This window comes from Choloepus didactylus, chromosome 10 (genome assembly GCF_015220235.1).
Source record: "Choloepus didactylus isolate mChoDid1 chromosome 10, mChoDid1.pri, whole genome shotgun sequence".
NCBI classification, from domain to species: Eukaryota; Metazoa; Chordata; class Mammalia; order Pilosa; family Megalonychidae; genus Choloepus; species Choloepus didactylus.
Window position 1 is genome coordinate 8041679 of NC_051316.1, and position 20524 is coordinate 8062202.

Consider the following 20524-nt stretch of genomic DNA (forward strand, 5'->3'; position numbering starts at 1 on the left):
AGTTTTGCCTAATTCTTCAGAAAAATCCATATCCCCTTATTTAGATCTTCTAGCCACGTTGGTTGCTCAAGCAAGGAAAAGAGCAAAGCAACTTAATGGTTTTGACTTCTGCCTCATTGTGCTCCCAGTAACAGCTAAAGAACTCTGTTATTTTGCAACAACATCTAGCTTGGTAAATTGCTCTAGCTGACTATGTTGGCCAGCTGGATAATCACTATCCAAAAAGTGACATTTTTCAATTCATTCATTGTACACAATGGATACTGTCAAAATATACTTCTTGTGAAACTTTGATTAATGCTCCCATTGTGTTTACAGATGGATCATCTAAAGGCCAAGCTGCGTATACTGGCCCTAAGTCCAAAGTTTTAAATCTTCCTCATTTCTCTGCCCACCAAGATGAACTGGCTGCAGTAATAGCTGTTTTAACAGATTTTCCTGAAGCTGTTAATATTTTATCTGATTTTGCCTATGTTGTTCATGTAACTAGTAAAATTGAAATGGCAACTATTGAGCAACAGTTGCCTCCTTGTTTATTTAACATTTTTCTTGAGCTACAATCAGCTGTGCATGCTTGTATCACTCCCTTTTACATCACCCATATTCATTCTCATACCAATCTTCCAGGCCCTCTAGCAGCTGGCAATACTGCTGCAGATAAATTATTGCTACCTGTTATTTCAGAAGCTTCTCACTTAATGTGCAGGGACTACTGTCTCAATTTCCCATTACTAGAGCACAAGCTAAAGATATTGTCTCTTCCTTTCCAAATTGTCAACTTCTCACTGCTCCTCCATTACAGGAGCCTGGTGTCAACCCTTGTGGTTTAGCCCCTAATGATTTATGGCAAATGCATGTTACTCATATTCCCTCCTTTGGCTGCTTATCCACTGTTCATGTCAGCATTGATACATACTCTGGTTTTCTTTGGGCCACTGCACAAACAGGTGAAACATTTCATCATGTTTGAGCTCACCTTTTTGCCTGTTTTGCCTCCATGGGCTTGCCCTGTGCTTTAAAAACTGATAATGGCCCAGCCTATACATCTGCAAAATTTGCTAGTTTTACTACAACCTGGGGCATCCATCATACTACTGGTATTCCTTATAATCCTCAAGGACAGGCAATTGTTATACATGCCAATAGTACATTAAAAACTAGGTTGCAAAAACAAAAAGGGGGAGATGATGGAACTCCCCATGAGAGATTATCAAGAGCCTTATTTACTGTAAATTTTTTAAATTTTTATGAAAAACTGGGTGGCACTGCCACAGAATGACATTTTCCAACTGAAAAAAACACCTAACCATCACCCTCAGAAAACACCTCCCATATGGTGGAAGGATGTGTTAACCAATGAATGGACAATGGGAAAATTGCTAACATGTGGATGAGGTTATGCTTTTGTTTCCCCAGGTGATGGACAAACTCCAATTTGGATACCAGCCCAATGACTGAAGCCATACCATGTAGCTAACAAGAAAAAGAAAATTCATGTTGAGCCACCAGTGATGCAGTTCCAGGGTCTGACACTGAAGATAACAGTGATCAGGCCAGCACCCTGAACTATGGAATCCTGACACCCAACTTGGGGTCAGATAAGAAAGCTGTGTCAGGATGCTGAAAAACAAGTTCAGCAAGCTCAGCTGCCTATGACAGGTCCTAACCTGACAGTGGCAATGTTAGCTTGTATTGTTATTGCTGTGAATATATCTCTGGCATGTGCTCATTCTGGAAATTATACCTATTGGGCCTATATCCCTAAACCCCCATTGTTACAACAGGTAGAGTGGGATCATCCCTCTCCCACTGTACATTTTAGCAATGGTACTTGGCTGCCTCCTCCAATTGATTAAAGACTTCCTCAGTTTCCTGAGGAGGAAGGAAAGAACTATTCTCAATCATTAGCTTTTACTCATTTACATTTGTGTGTGGGACAGGGTGAAGGATGCCTGGCACTGACTTGGCAAGCATGGTTATCAGTCATACCCAAGCAAGATAATGTCTCTAAAGCATCCCTGTTCCTAATATCTGGCTATAGTTTTGCCTACACTGAAAATATTATTATTCAGGACCATGTTCCCCAATGCCCTATTTGTTACATACCACAACATTGGTCACCAGAAATGCAAAGGGTATACTGGGTTAATTTTAGGGCAGTTAGTGGAGTGTTAGTGCAGAATGGTTCCTATGGAATTGTAACTGACTGGTCCCCTAAGGGGTATGCAGTTCAGAATTGCACTAATGCAAAGCGCTCTGATTACAAGAGACTAAAATGGGAGGTTCATAATTGTAATCATTCTCATAGTATTAAAACCCCAGCAAAACATCCTATTATTTGGCACAGCATTGGCTGGTCCCCACCAAAACCTACTTTAAATAATTCCTATGTTCAAGATATGCTTTTGTGGCTCCCTATTAGTTTGCATTAATTTTCCAGATGGAATGGGAGCTATATGATTAAGATTAATTATACTCTAAATTTTACGAAAATAGATATCTTTGGAATACAAGCCTTTGTTAGAGATCCTTATGTCTTTCAGATAGGAAATCTCACTATTAATATTATTACTAAGGAAATTAATTGTATGGAGAATAAAAGTTGTTCACTTTATACTTGCTTGAATAACACCATAGACTCTAAAAATATTGCTATTGTAATTCTTAGACAATGCAAAGGCCTGTGGCTCCCTGTTTCACAGCACAGACCTTGGGAATCATCACCTGATATGCATATGTTACTACAAATTTTAGAAAAAGTATATAAAAGAACAAAGATATTTCTTGGACTGTTAATAGCATTTCTGATTGGCATAATAGCTATTGCAACCACAGCCACTGTTGCAGGAACAGCGCTACATCAATCTATTCAAACTACAGCATTTGTTAAAAAATGGCATAGAAATGCAAGCAAAGCATGGGGGGAGCAGTTACAAATTGACAAAGAAATTAATGCTCATCTTGTGGATCTAGAGAATACTGTTCTCCTTGTAGGGGAGAAAGTAGAGAACTTACAATACCAGTTTAGGTTACAGTGTGATTGGAATACATCAACATTTTGTGTCACTCCCCATAAATATAATGACACCCATTTTACATGGGAAAGAGTCAAGAGACATTTAATCAAACATCATGGTAATCTTACCACGGATATTTTAAAATTGCAAGAAACAGTAGATAATATCCAAAATGCTAATCTTAATGTTCTATCAGAATCAGAAACAATGCAAAGCATTGCCAATGGCTTTGAAAAATTAAATCCTATAGTATGGGTTAAATCTCTTGGTGGTAGGTTCCTGGGTAGTATTCTCCTAATTTTGTTAATCATCTTATGTCTTTGTTTAGTCCTCAGATGCACAAGAAAAACCCTCTCAGATCTAAAGCAGAAAGAAGCTGCTTGGTCCATCCTGTCTGCATTGAAGAAACAAAAAGGGGGACATGTGGGGAACCAAGCCTTTCATGTTACTTTGACCATGTCCAGGGTGGCAGCCTGGAAAGCTGGACTGCAAGCCTGCATGGAATGCCTTGCAGGCATGCCTTATAAGATGTGTGTCTTGTGACTATGACAGCAGTGTTAACCATTGACCCCAGATTGTTCCTTATCTGCAGCAGGATGTAAAGATTAATATCTGAGAGATCCTGAATGCTTTTGATCACATAGTGTAGTCTTGCTTTGTGTAGCAAATAAATAAATAACTGAAGCACAGGTGCATTAGCACCCACTTGGCACATGATGTTGTGGGTCTTCTGCTCCCTGAAATCTTAACTTTGTGTCTGTGTTTCATTTCTGCATCACCCTGTCAGCAACAAGAAATTAAGTAAAGACAGTACACATGTGTTGGTTTCCCTCCTCATGAAGGCACAGTGTCAGATGAGGGTGAGATTACACTGACCTGCTTTCATGGTATATGAGAAGAAGGGTCACAGTCAGGGCCACTTGTGTCTACTCCCTTGGGCTTCAGCAAATTTGGGAATTGAGAGTTCAGGAGAGTCTTCTTTTGCTAATAAACTTGCTTTCAGATATGGAACAATATATGTGCCACATTTGTGGTTAATCTCTCCCAAGTTCAGCACCATGTAAAAGGGGGACTTGGGGTGGGCATTCACAGTTATATGTGTATCATTCTGACAGAGCCAGGGTATGCTGGCTCCCAGGACAGGGATATCAGTCAGGGCAATGATAATTCCTGGACTAAGGAACAAACAATAATCAGTGTACACCATCATGCCTGCCCTCTGGGAGTCTCCATATCTGTCCCTAATCATACCTCCAACCCACTAAACACAAATAACATATCATGTGTTATCTTCACCACAGGACCACCTTGACTGTCACTCACAATTTTGGCCCAGAATGAGATTTCTGGCAAGCATAAATAGAGCAAGATCTCCCATCACTAAGACAGCCATAAGCCAATACTCATGTCAGCTATAAACTTGGACAGGGCAGACTCTTCAAAGTTGTCCAAATTTCCCTGACTTAAAATGGATTCTTTGACTGCACATGGGTATGTCTCATGGTAGGCTCTGCTAAGTGATCACCCAGGATGCTAAGCTGCATGTTGTAGATCCAGCAATAATTTTTGTGCCATTGGAAAAAAGGTAGGCTGAAGCTTGGCCAGGGCACTACATTAAAGTTCCGCCTACCAATCATCCAATTGGAATTTGACCTAGGGCTTTCCTGCATAACATCCTGCAGAGAGAGTCAAAATCTCACCATCCATTGGAGCTGCAGGTGATCCTCAGGGCTGCAGAATCATCCTCATATACCTGCAACAAACTGCACATGCCCCTACACCTCCACCATCACCTGCACACTTGGGGAGCCCATTATATTTTCAGACCACAGAGAATCCATTGGGATAGAGACCTGTTGCTTAGCAACCTGATGCCTATTGTGAGGCAGAAGAGGATCAGCATCATTTGCACATACACATCCCAAGCACCCACCAGAATTCTAGGTGACTTTTGTACTTGGGCTGACTCTGTCTCCTCCACAGGTTTGAGCTCCAGTGAGATTTCTTCCCTAGGGTTTCTTAACTTGGGTTTTCCTGCTGTATATTAGGCACACCTGGGTACAGGGATTCCTCTTTGGGGTAATGGGAGAAATTGAGAAACACTTGGCTTGGTGTGTAGCTGATTGTGCACACAAGGCTCAGCACAGAATCCTCTATTCAAAAGTGGATATGAGGGATATGAATTCATGTAACTGGAACTAGATGACAAGAGGGGGAAGAAGGAAGCCTAGGATGGTGCAGCAATAAAAAATACCCCAAGGAAGATACATGGGCTGCATGAAGAGTACTATTTATAATATTAGAAATCTTTATTCAAATGTCTTGAAGAAAACCCATTAAAGCAAACTTGTGCAAACTTGTGCAAAGCAAATTAGTTATTTCAGTTTACTTGCTTTCCTGAAACTTTGCTTTGCTATATTATAAAGTGATTTTTGATACTTGTGTGTTGTCATAGCTTATAGATAATGTTTAAAATGAATTCCATACAATGAAAGAAACAAAAATTAAACCTCTCATTTAAAAAGAAATCAACACGAGGGAACAATAATTTTCTGCCAATACAGCCTAAAATTCATAAACTCAATTTCACCAGGAGTAACTTCTGTAAAGAAACACAATTTGAGGAATATTCTTTAAAAGGATGTTTCAGCAGTTATCTAAAATGTCAAGATGAAGGAAATAATTGAGATATATTCAGATGAAAGAGAATAAATGCACCTGTAAAAGAAATGCCATGTTTGATATGAGACTGGACACTATTTTTGTTTTGTGTCTGTCTACATTTTTATCATTATTATTAATATTAACATTTTGCTTGTTTGATAGGACATGATTGGCTAATCATTGATGTGGGGACCAGGCCCCTAGATGAGATATTTGTACTACAAATAGGTTAATTTAGTGATTGTGGTAATGTTCCTGTGAATACATAAGAGAATGTCTCTGTTCTTATGTGAAATACTACAAGAATAATTAAATAAACTGACATTATTTTACCAATAAATTTCCAGTTGTTAAAGAAAACCTTTTTATACAAAGAATATTAAACAATGTTAAATTGGTGAAAAAGGAAATTAAATAAAGACAGTTCACATGTGTTGGTTTCCCTATTCATGAAGGCACAGGGTCAGATCAGGGTGAGATTACACTGACCTGATTTCATGTGATATGAGAAGCGTGATCACATTCAGTGCCACCTGGGCCTACTCCACTGGGCAACAGCAAATTTGGGATCAGAGGGGCCAGGGAAATATTCATTTTTTGCTAATTACATTGCTTTCAGAACTGTTACAAAAATATTCCACATTTGTGGTTAATCTCTCCCAAGGCAAGGACCATGTAAAAGGGGTCTTGTGATTGGCATTCAGTTTCCTGGGGATCACTCTGTCTGTCAGAGCCAGTTTATGTTGGCTCCCAGAACAGGGATTTTCCTCAGGGCAATGATAATCCCTGCACAAAGAGGAAAGCATTATTCAGTATCCACCATCATGCATGCCCTCTGGGAGTTTCCAACCCTGCCCCAGTCATGCCTCTGAACCACTCAACTCTATAATTATCAGGTGGTTCACATCATGTGGTCTCTGCATCACAGGACCACCTTGCCCATCACTCAGCATTTAGGCCCAGAGTGAGAATTCTGGGAAGAACAAATAGAGCAAGAAATCCCACCAGTAAGATGGCCATGAGCCAATCCTCATGTCAGCTATAAACAATGGGCAGGGTACAAACATCCAAAGGTTCCCAACTTCCCTGACTTCTAGTGGGTTTATTGATTGCACATGGACATGCCTCATATTGAGCTCTTGTACGTGACCACCCAGGATGCTAATCTGCATGTCTTAGATGAGATGGTAATTTCTGTGCTACTGAGAGTGTTAGGTGGGCCCAAGCTCAGCCAGGGGCACTTCATTAAAGTTCCACCTACCCCACACCAACCTGGAATTTGCCCTTGGACCTTCCAGTATAGGATCCTCATGGGAGAGTCAAAAGCTCACAATCCATCAGGTGTGCAGGTGCTCCTCTGTGCTGCAGGAGCATCTTCTTATACCTACTCCAAATCTCCAAACTGCATGGGTCACAATACCTCCACCATCACCAGCACACTTGGGGTGACCCTTATATTTTCAGACCACAGGGCAGCCATTGAGATACAGGCCTGTTGCTTAGCAAACTTATGCTCATTGTGAGGCAGGTGAGGGTCGGCATAACTTACACATACATATTCCAAGCACCAGTCAGAATTCCAGGCCATCTTAGGGATCTGTGTTCACTCTGTCTGATCCACAGCTTCTAGACCCAGTGAGATTTCATCTCTGAGTTTTCTTAGCTTGGTATTTCCAAATGTTTATTGGGTAACCCTGCATATAGGCATACGTATTTGGAATAATGGTAAAGATTCAGAAATTCTCTGTGTGGATTTTAGTTGATTCTGCACAAATGTCTCAGCATAGACACTTCTATATGAAAGTGGATATAAGGGATGTGAGGTAGTATAACTGGAACAAGGTGAAAAAAGAGGGAAAAAAGAAACACAGGACTGTGCAGAAATAAACAAGATACCAAAGAAAATACATGGACCATATGAAGAGTACAGTATAAAATATAAGAAAACTTTCAACTGCCTTGAAGATATCCCATTAATAAAGACTTGTGAAATGGTGGAAGCAAAGTAGTAATTTAGGCTATTTGCTTTTCTGAAAGTTTTCTTTGTATTGTTATAAGGTGGTGAGTTTTGATGTTTGTGTGTTGTTGTAGCTTATAGATAATGATAAAATGAATTCAATGAAATGAAAGAAACTAAAATAAAACTTAACATTTAAAAAACAATCACCCAAAAGTCACATTTATTTTCTGCCATTCCAGAAAGTTCATAAACTCAATTTCATCAGAATAACATCTGAAAAAAAATGCAAATTTGAGGACCATTCTTTAATAGGATGGTAAAGCAGTTTTCTAATATGACCAGAAGATGGAAAGTATACTCAGATGAAAGAGAATATATACACTTAAAAATGAAATCCAATGTTTGATATGAGACTGGACACTTTTTGTTTGTCTTTCTAGATTTCTGTCATTATTACTATTAATATTTTGGTTGATCTATAAGACATTATTCAGTAATTTTTGAGGTGTGGCCAGCTCACAAGTTGAGATATTAGAAATACAACCAGGTTAATTTAATGATTGTTGTAATGTTCTGGTGAATTCATAAGAGATTATCTCTGTTCTCCAATGAAATGCTGAAGAATAAATAAAGACTGACATTTTTACATATAAATTTCCAATGGTTAAGGAAAACCTTATTATACAAGGAATATGAAGCATTGTTAACTTGGTGAAAAAAAATAAATTAAAAACAAGAAATTCACATGAGTTGGTTTCTCTCCTCATGAAGACACAGGTTCAAATCAGGGTGAGATTACACTGACCTTCAATCATGGTATATGAGAAGAATGGTCAGAATCAGTGTCACTCAGCCTACTACCTTGGGTATCAGCAAATATGGGATTGGACAGATGGGGAAGTCTCCTTCTTTGCTAATAACCTTGCTTTCAGAACTGGAACAAAAAAATGTGCCACATCAGTGGTTAATCTCTCCCAAGGCCACTACCTTGTGAAAGGGGGATTTAAGATTGGCATTCAGTTTCTTGGGGATCATTGTCACTGTCAGAGCCAGTGTATGCTGGCTCCCAGAATACAGATTCCCACAGGGCAATGATAATTCCTGCACCAAGCACCAAACAATATTCAGTGTGCACTATCATGTCTGCACTCTTGGAGTCTCCATCCCAGTACCAATCATGCATCCAACCCCCTCAACTCTAAAAAAATCAGCCAGTCCACATCATGTGGTCTCTGAATCACAGGTCTACCTTGAGAGTAATTAATCATTTAGGCCCAGAGTAAGATTTTGGCAAGCAAAAATAGAGCAAGAAATCCCACAACTAACACAGCCATGAGTCAATCCTCATGTCAGCTGTAAGCAGTGGACAGGGCAGACACAGCCAAGGTGTCCAAATTTCCCTGATTTCAAGGGGGTTAATTGATTGAACATGGACATGCCTCATGGTGAGCTCTGGTAAGTGAGCACCAGGGATGCTAAGCTGCATATCTTAGATACAGTGGTAATTTCTGTGCCATTGAAAACATTAGACAGACCCAAGCTTGGCCAGGGGCACTTCATTTAAGCCCCACCTACTACACACCAACCTGGAATTTGCCCTTGGTATTTCCAGAATATGATCCTCCTGGGAGAGTCAAAAGCTCACAATTCATTGGGTTTGCAAGTGACCTCTGTGCTGCAGAGGCATCCTTATATACCTACTTCAATCTGCATGGGCCAGAACCCCTCCATCATCACCTGCACAATATGGAGCCCCTTTAATTTTCAGACAACAGGGAAGCCATTGGAACTCTGTTACTTAGCTACCTGATGCTTATTTTGAGGCAGGTGAGGGTCAGCATAACTTGTGCATGTGCATTCCAAGCACCCACCAGAATTCTAGGCCACTTTGGGAACCAGGGATTTCTCTGTCTTCTCCACAGGTTGATCAGACAGGTCGAGGAAGTCTTCTTCCTTTGCTAATAAACTTGCTTTCAGATCTGGAACAATAAATAGGCCACATCCATGGAGATTCTCTCCCAAGGCCAGCCCCATTTAAAAGGGGGACTTGAGATTAGTATTCAATTACCTGTCAATCACTTTCACTGTCAGAGCCAGGGTTTGTTGCCCCCCAGAACAGGGATACCCCTCAGGGCAATGATATTTCCGGGACGAAGAACCAAACATTATTCAGGGTATACCATCATGCCTGTATTCTGGGAGTCTCCATTACTGTCCACAATCATGCCTCCAACCCATTCAACTCTAAAATATCACCCAGTCAACATAATGTGATCTCTGCATCATAGAAACACCTTGAGTGTCACTCACTATTTAGGTCCAGAGTGAGACTTCTGGCAAGTACAAAGAGAGCAAGGAATCCCACTGCTAAGACAGCCATGACCCAAAGCTCATATCAGCTATACACAGTGGAAAGGGCAGACACATCCAAGGTGTCCAAATTTTCCTGAATTCAAGGGGGTTCATTGACTGCACATTGGAATTCCCCATGGTGAGCTCTGGTAAGCAAGCACCCAGGATGCTAAGCTGCAAGTCTTAGACGCAGAGGTAATTTCTCTGCCATTGAATATGTTAGACAATCCCAAGCATGGACAGGGTCACTTCATTGAAGCTCCACCTACCCCACACCAAACTGGAATTAGCACTTGGGCCTTCCAGTATAGGATCATCCTGGGAGAATCAAAAGCACTCCAACCACTGGGTTTGCAGGTGATCCTCTATGCCGCAGAAACATCCTCATATACCTAATCAAAACCACATGGGCCACAACACCTCCATATTCCCTTGCAAACTTGGGGAGACCTGTACATTTTCAGACTGCAGGGCAGCCATTGGTATAGAGGCCTGTTGCTTAACAAGCTGATCTTATTTGTGAGGCAGGTGAGAGTCAGCATAACTTGTGCATGCACATTCCAAACACCCAACAGAGCTCTTTTTTTTTTTTATTTTTCACACCTGTGTTTGTTTTTTTTTAATATTCATGTTATTGAGATATATTCACATACCACGCAGTCATACAAAACAAATCATACATTCGATTGTTCACAGTACCATTACATAGTTGTACATCCATCACCAAAATCAATCCCTGACACCTTCATTACCACACACACAAAAATAACAATGATAATAATTAAAGTGAAAAAGAGCAATTAAAGTAAAAAAGAACACTGGGTACCTTTGTGTGTTTCCTTCCCCTATTTTTCTACTCATCCATCCATAAAGTAGGCAAAGGGGAGTGTGGTCCTTATGGCTTTCCTAATCCCATTGTCACCTCTCATAAGCTACATTTTTATGCAATTGTCTTCAAGATTCATGGGTTCTGGGTTGTAGTTTGATAGTTTCAGGTATCTACCGCCAGCTACCCCAACTCATTAGAACCTAAAAAGGGCTGTCTATATTGTGCATAAGAGTGCCCACCACAGTGACCTCTTGGCTCCTTTCAGAATCTCTCTGCCACTGAAGTTTCTTTCATTTCCATTTACATCCCCCTTTTGGTCAAGATGTTCTCCATCCCACGATGCTGGGTCTACATTCCTCCCAGGGAGTCATATTCCATGTTGCCAGGGAGAGTCAATCCCCTGGGAGTCTGATCCCATGTAGGGGGGAGGGCAGTGATTTCACCTGCCAAGTTGGCTTAGGTAGAGAGAGAGGGCCACATCTGAGCAACAAAGATGCATTCAGGAGGAGGCTCTTAGGCACAATTATAGGGAGGCATAGCCTATCCTTTGCAGCAACAGTCTTCCCAAGGGCAAATCCTGTGGTAGAGGGCTCAACCCATTAAACCACCAGTCCCCTATGTCTGTGAGCATGTTAGCAACCATTGTGGTGGGGCAGACCAATAACCCTGCATTCTCCACCAGATCCTCAAGGGGGCTCTGCATATTTTTTTCCTCGTTTTTTTTAAAACTATTTTTTAAATCAACTGTATGAAAAATAAAAAAATAAAAAAAATTTTTAAAAACATACAATAAAAGAACATTTCAAAGAGACAATAACAAGGGAGTAAGAAAAAGACAACTAACCTAAGGTAACTACTTTACTTCCAACATGTTCCTACTCTACCCCAAGAAAGTAACCTAATATAGCAAAATTTCTGTGAACTTGTTCCTGCTATACCCATCAGAAATTAACAGATCATAGTCATTCCTGGGCATTCCCAGAATGTTAAATTTACCTGCGTTAGCTTATCTGTTCTTATTGTATTATTGTTCCCCCTTCCTTAATTGCTCTCTATTGCTAGTTCCCCTACATTCTACATTATAAACCATTTGTTTTACATTTTTCAAAGTTCACATTAGTGGTAGCATATAATATTTCTCTTTTTGTGCCTGGTTTATTTCACTCAGCATTATGTCTTCAAGGTTCATCCATGTTGTCATATGTTTAATGACATTGTTCCTTCTTACTGACATGTAGTATTCCATCATGTGTATATACCACATTTTTTTTATCCACTCATCTGTTGAAGGACATTTGGGTTGTTTCCATCTCTTGGCAATTGTGAATAATGCTGCTATGAACATTGGCATGCAGATATCTGTTCGTGTCACTGCTTTCCGATCTTCTGGGTATATACCGAGAAGTGCAATTGCTGGATTGAACCATAACTCTATATCTAGTTTTCTAAAGAACTGCCAGACTGACTTCCAGAGTGGCTGAACCATTATACAGTCCCACCAACAATGAATAAGAGTTCCAACTTCTCCACATCCCCTCCAGCATTTATAGTTTCCTGTTTGTTTAATGGCAGCCATTCTAATTGGTGTGAGATGGTATCTCATTGTGGTCTTAATTTGCATCTCTCTAACAGCTAGTGAAGCTGAACACTTTTTCATGTGTTTCTTGGCCATTTGTATTTCCTCTTCAGAGAACTGTCTTTTCATATCTTTGGCCTATTTTATAATTGGGCTGTCTCAACTATCATCATTGAGTTGTAGGATTTCTTTATATATGCAAGATATCAGTCTTTTGTCAGATACATGGTTTCCAAAATTTTTTTCCCATTGAGTTGGCTGCCTCTTTACCTTTTTGACAAATTCCTTTGAGGTACAGAACCTTCTAAGCTTGAGTAGTTCCCATTTATCTAGTTTTTCTTTTGTTGCTTATGCTTTGGGTGTAAAGTCTAGGAAGTGGCTGCTAATACAAGGTCCTGAAGATATTCTCCTACACTATCTTCTAGGAGTTTTATGGTACTTTTATATTAAGATCTTTGGTCCATTTTATGTTAATTTTTGTGTAGGGTGTGAGGTAGGGGTCCTCTTTCATTCTTTTGGATATGGATATCCAACTCTCTCAGCCCCATTTGTTGAAAAGACCATTATGACCCCGTTCAGTGACTTTGGGGGCCTTATCAAAAATCAGTTGGGTGCAATCCTGCTGCACCGCTGCAGTGAAGGTGCTTCAGTGACATCATGTCTCACCTACCAATGAAACTCCTGTGCAGAAAGATCGACAAGTGGAACCTAAAGTTGCAGCAGTGAAACCTTAAGCTACAAGGGGCCTCAGATGTGAGCCTATCAGAGACCCAAAATTGAGGTGTGTCTGAAGAAATTGTGGAAGCTGGAAAAGTTAAAAAGTCCCTAAAACAGTCTATGAATGTGGGCTTGTCAGAAGCCCAAAATGGAGACATGGCTAATGAAACAGTAAAAAATGTTAAAGTTAAAAAATCCCCAAAGAAGTCTACTGTATTAGCCAATGGTGAAGCAGCAACACAGTCACACAATTCAGAATCAAAAAAGAAAAAGATGAAGAAGAAGAGAAAGATTGTAGAAAATGCTGGGCCTGATGCAAAAAAAGCAAAAACCAAAGATAAAGCAGAGTCTGAAGAAGGTGGTGCTGGAGCTCCTGAAGAAACAGAAAATAGCATGAGGCAGCCACATGATGATGATGACAATGACAATGAAGTGCCCACCTTGTCCCTGGGACTGACAGGAGCTTTTGAGGATACTTCATTCACATCCCTAACTAACCTTGTCAGTGAAAACACTCTGAAGGCAATAAAAGAAATGGGCTTTACGAACATGACTGAAATTCAACATAAAAGTGTCAGACCACTTCTGAAAGGCAGAGATCTTCTAGCAGCTGCAAAGACTGGCAGTGGCGAAACCCTGGCATTTCTCATCCCTGTTGTTGAACTCATTGTTAAGTTAAAATTCATGCCCAGGAATGGAACAGGAGTCCTTATTCTCTCACCTACTAGGGAGCTGGCCATGCAGACATTTGGTGTGCTTAAGGAGCTAATGACCCACCACGTCCACACATATCGGTTGATAATGGGGGGCAGTAACAGATCTGCTGAAGCACAGAAACTTGCTAATGGAATCAACATCATCGTGGCCATGCTGGGTTGACTCCTGGACCACATGTAGAATACCCCAGGGTTTATGTGTAAAAACCTACAGTGTATTGTTATTGATGAGGCTGATCATATCTTGGATGTTGGGTTTGAAGAGGAATTAAAGCAAATTATTAAACTTCTTCCAGTACACAGACAGATCATGCTCTTTTCTGCCATACAAACTCGAAAAGTTGAAGACCTGGCAAGAATTTCTCTGAAAAAGGAGCCATTGTATGTTGGTGTTGATGGTGATAAAACTAATGCAACGGTGGATGGGCTTGAGCAGGGATATGTTGTTTGTCCCTCTGAAAAGAGATTCCTTCTGCTCTTTACATTCCTTAAGAAGAACCAAAAGAAGAAAATGATGGTATTCTTTTCATCCTGTAAGTCAGTAAAATATCACTACGAGTTGTTAAACTACATCAATTTGCCTGTCTTGGTCATTCATGGAAAGCAGAAGCATAATAAGCGGACAACCACCTTCTTCCAGTTCTGCAATGCAGATTTGGGACACTGTTGTGTACAGACATGGCAGCTCGAGGGCTGGATATTCCCGAAGTTGACTAGATTGTTCAGTATGACCCTCCAGATGACCCTAAGGAATATATTCATCATGTGGGTAGAACAGCCAGAGGCCTAAATGGAAGAGGACATGTCTTACTCATTTTGCACCCAGAGGAATTGGGTTTCCTTCATTACTTGAAGCAGTCCAAGGTTCCATTAAGTGAGTTTGAGTTTTCTTGGTCCAAAATTTCTGACATCCATTCTCAGCTTGAGAAATTGATTGAAAAGAACTACTTCCTTCATAAGTCAGCCCAGGAAGCATATAAGTCATACATTTGCGCATAAAATTCTCATTCTCTGAAACAAATCTATAATGTCAATAACTTAAATTTGCCTCAGATTGCTCTGTATTTCGGTTTCAAGGTGCCTCCTTTTGTTGATCAGAATGTGAACAGCAACGACGACAAACAGAAAAAGAGAGGAGGAGGTGGCAGATTCGGCTACCAGAAAGCCAAGAAAGTTGAGAAGTCCAAAATCTTCAAAAACATTAGCAAGAAATCATCTGACAGAAGGCAGTTCTCTCACTGAAGACACACCTTCCTTTCATCCTGAATAACTTTGTCCTTAAATGGAGTATTTTCCCTTGCTCTAGCAAAAAAACTTACTTCCATGATTTGTACTGATCTAATAAAAGCATTAATTAACTTCAGTTGCAAGTACTGAGCCCTCTTTATTTCCAGCAAATCTCTTATTTTTTGGGCAGAAAACAGTTCAATTTTTCTTGGTTGCCCAAGGGCAAAGCAAGGGAAATTTTAGTCTTTGTTATAATGATACAGTATTTTAATTTAAAATCTTTTTCCCCCCAAATTTCATGTCATTGTTGTTCATATAATTTTTCTGTACCTTTCTTTCCTGGTGCCTAAAAATTTTTATGCAAAGATGTCTATACTAACTCACTGGAAAAGGCAGGTGAGAGAGGGTGTACTGGGGAGGTGGTGGTAATGCAGAAGATAGTCTTGGTTTATTTTTTGGTTTTGGTTGTTTCTTTGGACTTTCACAGCAGTTCTTGATCCTTTCTGGAGATGCTGCAGTATAAAAAGGCAGAGAGCTTTGAGAAATAACTTGGAAACACTTTAGGTTAAAGGTGGTTTCCATTTTTATATACTGGCTGCTATTTGAATAAAGCACTCCTTGCAGTCTTTACAATGGGGGAGAAAATCTGGCCTTTTGAGCCTCTTTTATACCAATATAGGTGTATTCTATTGTTCCATATTTGGTAACTTTGCCAAGACCCTTTTTTAAAAAACAATAATTTGAAATTAACATTCAAATTCGTTAATTTCAAGGTAGTTTGGATTTTGGTACTTTTGACTTTGTGGAGTATTTAAACAGCAAGATTGTGTATCAGTAGACTCAAAGCAAAGCCATCAAATAGTCATTGCTCTGTAAACATTCATGGTAGTCTCTTTGTGAGAAAAATTACCTTTCCAGAATCCATGAAACAAAAATAGATTGGCAGTGAACATTAAAAATGAAGGAAGGTCAGTAAAAACCAGCAAAGTCAGTGGTTTATTCAGGTGGATTTTCTGTTGTAAGAGCACTTGATTTCTGGTGAGTTTTATGTCCTGTGGTAGTTCTATGTTGTAGCAATTCAAAACCAAAAGTTGCTAGTGTCATTTTGCTATTGTGTCAGGTTATATTCATAGAGTCCCATGAAACAAGTACACTGAGAACGACAGGTGTAGGGCACACAGTCTTACACATAGCATTCCAACCGGAAGAGAAGAGAGCAGTGTGCCACATTTGAGCTTGACCACGGGCGCCGGGCTGGCCCTGTCTTCCTGGGGATCAGATACGGGCTGCTGGGCTCCAGGCTCCTGGCATTTAATAACTTTCCCTCCAGTGCCTTGTTTCATTTGTTTATTTCAGAAATAATCATGTTACAAAGAAGATAAAAAAGCAAAAGGGAAAATATTTAATCATTGAACAGAACTAAATACTGTTGATATTTGGGTATTTAACTGTACAGTTTTTTCTAGGCACACTGATACTTTCAACTTTTTTTTTAACCTGAAGTTATCTTCTACCCATTATTTTGTAATAACCAACATATTTCATAATGTGTATTTTCCCATGTCATTAAGTAATTACATCAGTAAAAAAAAAAAAATCAGTTGGCCAAAGATCTGGGGGTCTATCTCCAAATTCTCAATTCAATTCCATTGATCTATATGTCTATCTTTCTGCCAGTACCATGCAGTTTTGACAACTGAGGCTTCAAAGTCAGGGAGTGTAAGTCCTCCCACTTCATTTTTCTTTTTTAGAGTGTCTTTAGCAATTTGAGGCATCTTCCCCTTCCAAATGAATTTGATAACTAGCTTTTCCAAGTCTGCAAATTAGGTTGTTGGAATTTTGACTGGGATTGCATTGAATCTGTAGATGAGTTTGGGTAGAATTGACATCTTAATGACATTCAGCCTTCCTATCCATGAACATGGAATATTTTTCCATCTTTTAAGTCCACATCTATTTCTTTTAGTAGAGTTATGTAGTTTTCTTTGTATAGATCTTTTACATCTTGGGTTAAGTTTATTCCTAGGTACTTGATTTTTTTAGTTGCTATTGAAAATGGTATCCTTTTCTTGAGTGTCTTCAGTTTGTTCATTTCTAGCATATAGAAACATTACTGACTTACGTGCATTGATCTTGTATCCTGCTACTTTGCTAAATTTGTATATTAGCTGTAGTAGCCATAACATCAATTTCTCAGGGTTTTCCAGATATAAGATCATATCATCTGCAATGACAGTTTTACTTCTTCCTTTCCAATTTGGATGCCTTTTATTTCTTTGTCTTGACAGATTGCTCTGGCTAGCACTTCCAGCACAATGTTGAATAACAGTGGTGATAGTGGGCATCCTTGTCTTGCTCCTGATCTTAGAGGGAAGGCATTCAGTTTCTCACCATTGAGTACTATGCTGGCTGTGGGTTTTTCATAGATGCTCTTTATCATATTGAAGAAGTTTCCTTCAATTCCTACCTTTTGAAGTGTTTTTATCAAAAAGGGATGTTGGATTTTGTCAAATGCTTTTTCAGCATTTATTGAGATGATCATTTGATTTTTCCTTTTGATTTGTTAATATGTTGTAGTACATTGATTTTCTTATGTTGAACCATCCTTGCATGCCTGGAATGAACCCCACTTTGTCATGGTGTATGATTTTTTTAATGTGCCTTTGGATTCAATTTGCAACTATTTTGTTGAGGATTTTTGCATCTATATTCATTAGGGAGATTGGTCTGTAGTTTTCCTATTTTGTAGCATCTTTGCCTGGTTGTGGTATTAGATTGATGTTAGCTTCTTAAAATGAGTTAGGTAGTGTTCCATTTTCTTCGATGTTTTGAAAGAGTTTAAGTCAGATTGGCGTCAGTTCTTTTTGGAAACTTTGGTAGAATTCCCCTGTGAAGCCATCTGGCCCTGGGCATTTATTTGTGGGAAGCTTTTTGATGACTGATTGGATCTCTTTGCTTGTGATTGGTTGGTTGAGGTCTTCTGTTTCTTCTCTGGCCTGTCTAGGTTGTTCATATATTTCCAGGAAATTGTCCATTTCCTCTATATTATCCAGCTTTTTGCTGTACAGTTGTTCATAGTATCCTCTTACAATTTTTTTAATTTCTTTGGGATCTGCAGTAATGTCACCTTTCTCATTCATTATTTTGTTTATGTTGGTCTTCTCTCTTTTTGATTTTGTCAGTCTAGCTAGGGGCTTGCCAATGTTGTTGATCTTGTCAAAGAACCAACTTTGGTGTTATTTTTCCTCTCTATTGTTTTTTTTGTTCTCTATGTCATTTATTCCTGCTTTAATCCTTGTTATTTCTTTTCTTCTACTTGGTTTAGGATTGGTTTGCTGTTCATTTTCTAACTTCTTCAGCTAATCCATTAGTTCTTTGATTTTGGCTCTTTCTTCCTTTTTAAAATATGCATTTAGTGCTATAAATTTCCCCCTCAGTACCACTTTTGCTGCATCCCATGGGTTTTGGTATGATGTCTTCTCATTTTCATTCATCTCAATATATTTAGCAATTTCTCTTGCTACTTCTTCTTTAACCCACTGATTGTTTAGGAGTGTGTTCTTTAACCTCCAGGTATTTGTGAATTTTCTAAGTCTCTGATGGTTATAGACTTCTAATTGTATTCCATTGTGGTCAGAGAATGTGCTTTGAATAACTTCAAACTTTTTAAATTTATTGAGCCTTGTTTTATGTCCCAGCATATGATCTATTCTGGGGAAAGTTCCATGAGTACTAGATAAGAATGTGTATCCTGGTGATATGGGATGTAATGTTCTATATATGTCTGTTAAATCCAATTCATTCATCAGATTATTTAGGTTTTCAATTTCCTTATTGGTCTTCTGTCTGGTTGATCTATCTATAGGAGAGAGTGATGTGTTGAAGTCTCCCACAATTATTTGGAAACATCAATTGCTTCCTTTAGTTTTGCCAGTGTTTGTTTCATGTATTTTGTGGCACCTTGATTGAGTGTATAAACATTTATGATTGCCATTTCTTCTCGTTGAATTGCCCCTTTTATTAGTATGTAGTGTCCTTCTTTGTCTCTCAAAACATCCCTGCATTTAAAGTCTATTTCATCTGAGATCAATATTGCTACACCTGCTTTCTTTTGGCTGTAGCTGGCATGAAATATTTTTTCCATTCTTTCACTCTCAATTTCTTTGTGTCCCTGTGTCTGAGTCTCTTGTATGCAACATATTGATGGTTCATTTTTTTGATCCATTCTGTGAATCTATATCTTTTAATTGGAGAGTTTAATCCATTTACATTCAATGTTATAACCATGAAGGCATTTCTTGAATCAGCCATCTTATCCTTTGGTTTATGTTTGACATATGTTTTTCCCTCTCTCTACTAATATCCTTTAATGTACCCATACTGAATCTCTTTAGTACAGAACCTTTCTCCATGTCTCTCTCTCCTTTCTTTGTTTCTCTGTCTGTAGGGTTCCCTTTAGTATCTGAAGTAGAGCAGGTCACTTCTTAGCAAATTCTCTCAGCATTTGTTTGTCTGTGAAAAGTTTAAGCTCTTCCTCAAATTAAAAGGAGAGCTTTGCTGGACAAAGCATTCTTGGTTGGAAACTTTTCTCACTCAGAATTTTAAATATGTCATGCCTCTGTCTGCTTGCCTCCATGGTGGCTGCTGAGTAGTCTCTACTTAGTCTTATGCTGTTTCCTTTGTATGTGGTGAATTGCTTTTCTCTTGCTGCTTTCAGAACTTGCTCCTTCTCTTCTGTATTTGACAGTGTGATCAGAATATGTTTCAGAGTGGGTTTATTTGGATTTATTCTATTTGGAGTTTGCTGGGCATTTATGATTTGTGTATTTATGGTGTTTAGAAGGTTTGGGAAGTTTTCCCCAACAATTTCCTTGAATACTCTTCCTAGACCTTTGCCCTTTTCTTCCCCTTCTGGAACACCAATGAGTCTTATATTCAGATGTTTCATATTATCTATCATATCCCTGAGGTCCATTTTGATTTTTTCAATTTTTTCCCCATTCTTTTTTTTTGTGCTTTCATTTTCCATTCTGTCATCTTCCAGGTCACTGATTCATTGTTCAACTTCTTCTAGTCTTGTACTATGAGTATCCAGAATCTTTTTAATTTGGTCAACAGTTTCTTTAATTTCCATAAGATCATCTATTTTTTTATTTAGTCTTGCAGTGTCTTCTTTATGCTCTTCTAGGGTCTTCCTGTTTTCCTTTATATCCTGTGCCATGCTCTTCTTCATGTCCTTTATATCCGGTACCATGGTCTCATCATTCATCTTTAGTTCTTTGATTAGTTGCTCTAGGTACTGTGTCTCCTCTGATCTTTTGATTTGGGTGCTTGGGCTTGGGTTATCCATATAGTTTGGTTTTTCATATGCTTTAAATTTTTCTATTGTTTTTGGCCTCTTGGCATTTGCTTAACTTGATAGGGTTCTTTTAGGATTTGCAGACCAATTGAAATCCTTGTCTCTAA

The 20524-nt window shown here is 39.1% G+C and overlaps 1 pseudogene; it reads left to right on the forward strand.

Moving 5' to 3' along the window:
- Positions 1-13055: 13055 nt before the first annotated feature.
- Positions 13056-15073, forward strand: LOC119505644 (annotated as a pseudogene).
- The last annotated feature ends 5451 nt before the right edge of the window (positions 15074-20524 follow it).